This window comes from Etheostoma spectabile, chromosome 18 (genome assembly GCF_008692095.1).
Source record: "Etheostoma spectabile isolate EspeVRDwgs_2016 chromosome 18, UIUC_Espe_1.0, whole genome shotgun sequence".
Classification (NCBI taxonomy): Eukaryota; Metazoa; Chordata; class Actinopteri; order Perciformes; family Percidae; genus Etheostoma; species Etheostoma spectabile.
The window spans coordinates 15,167,218-15,169,238 of record NC_045750.1 but is presented as its reverse complement, the minus strand read 5'-3'; the positions used below and the strand labels follow the sequence as shown (position 1 = coordinate 15,169,238).

The 2,021-nt window shown below is 39.6% G+C and overlaps 1 protein-coding gene and 1 long non-coding RNA gene across 17 annotated transcripts in view; one reads left to right on the top strand and one right to left on the bottom strand.

Moving 5' to 3' along the window:
- The window catches only part of LOC116706466 (clathrin coat assembly protein AP180), a 26,857-nt gene that overhangs the window by 20,341 nt on the left and 4,495 nt on the right, over window positions 1-2,021 (bottom strand). The window lies entirely within an intron of this gene.
- LOC116706473 (uncharacterized) overlaps window positions 1,993-2,021 on the top strand; it is a 24,247-nt gene continuing 24,218 nt past the window's right edge. The window contains exon 1 of the long non-coding RNA XR_004336246.1: window positions 1,993-2,019. This is a non-coding gene — a long non-coding RNA (uncharacterized LOC116706473). The remainder of the gene's footprint in view (window positions 2,020-2,021) is intronic.

The window sequence follows — 2,021 nt, the reverse complement described above, 5'->3', positions numbered from 1 at the left end:
ACACACACACACACACACACACACACTCGCACGCTGACAACGCAGAAAGACAAAATAATGCTTTGTCAGCTCTTGACCCTGGGTGCCAGTTTAGACACTTAGACAGACAGCGAGGTGTCCAACAGTGGTGTCCAGACCATTGCAATAGTATGAGAGTATAATGCAGAATAGGTGTAAAATGTGATGCATCTCCTTCCTCAATCCATTTTAAGCACAATTCCTGTTAGTCCACTCTCACACATACAGTATCTGCAATATTTTCTGCCAAATCTCCTTCTGTGGCTCAAACCAGTCACTGCTGCTTCACGGAAATACTAAGAGTTAGCCAGAAAACGACAGAAATTTCATGTCTTACATATTGAGAACATTCATATTAAGTTTATTCTAGACCATTTTTAATGGATACCATACTTTATACTAGGAATGAACATAATGGTCCTTTTATTGGTCAATCTGCCAGTTATCTTTTTTTTTATTAACCAATTGGTCTAAATTGGTCTAAAATGTCAGAAAATGTCGAAAAATCCAGTCCAAAACCAGAACATATTCAATTACTCATCATACTGTATAGCTCAATGAGGAGCAGCAAATCTTCACATTGAAGAAGCTGGAACCAGAGAATGTTTAGGATTTTTGCCTTAAAAAAGGACTTAAACATATGCATTTTTTATCAAAATAGCTGCTAACAAAATTCACATTGATTAACAGATGAAATAATTGAGGTACATAGTTTTGCATAACTGGGACGAGACAGAGGGCCACGGTTAATTTTTAGAGTCAAATATAAAAACAGAGCGATTGAAAATGTTTTATTAATGAAGATTATTTCAGAGTGTTTGCCAATCATGCAACCACACTAGAGGCCCTAAAACATGTTTAACATACCTGACATAAATGTATACAGGGGAACATCTTGTATTGAGGGCACAGTTGTAGTAGAAAAAAAAACAGAATAACAATAACCTTTAAGTTCTTGAAATATAAAATATTACTGCAAATGCAATTTCTTTAGTCCGTCCCTCAGACATTGACAGCTGGGCAGGACTGAGTGTATCTATACAGAGTGCCAGAAAGGAATGCAGCACACATTGGCAGGCAGCTCTGGTAATGGAAGGAGTGGAAGGCCATTATATCGAACAGGCCTTGGCCTTGTCTTGAATAAGTAGATACCAAAAACCAAAGACCAAAAATACAGCAAGGAAATGAGCAGGAGAGCGGCAGAAGGGAAGCGAAAGAGAGGCCCTCAAGGTAAAACAGCAGGTAGTCTGTTGAGTGCACTAATGTGGACGTGCATGTGTAAGAACTGCTGTTGAAGGTCATAGTGGAAGGCTGGACAGTGGGGCTTGGGGTTAGGGTGGTTGGTGAGGTTGTAAACAGATTATCACTAATCACTGGTCCTGGTCTTTCTATGGTGGTTGTCTCACTGCCCATCCCCCGAATAGCACACACACACAAACCTCTCTTGGCACCACGTGTTTCACTCCACGCTCACGATCTAACTCATCTTTATTATCAACTTTGTGTCCCTAGCGCTGTGGATGTATAATGATTTAGGTTTAGTTGATTATCTTCCTAGCACAAAAAGAAATGGCCTCTTGAAGATCCCAACATTAGTGTTTTTATTCCACCCTCTACTTTTGATTGTTCTAATTTTTTCCCGGTCCTTCTTTAGCTTCACTTCTCTGTGAAATGGCTGAATATTACATTCTGCCTGCAGCCTTTTCAAATGACACACACAAACCGAGAGACATGGTCCACAATGGCTGAAATGGGATTATGTAACATTATCTTGTCACTGGCACAGCTACAAGTTAATATTCATACTAGCATGATGAACACAGCGCCCTCCACAGCCGCACTTTCACCTCATAATACCCAACATCAACTGTGTGTGTAGCTTATATTTACAGTCTATGGTATGTAGAGATGTTATCATCTCTGTTTACTGGTGTTTAACTGGTCATATCATAGGATATAATCCATGATTTCTGTTTTGTGTGTGTGTGTGTGTGTGTGTGTGT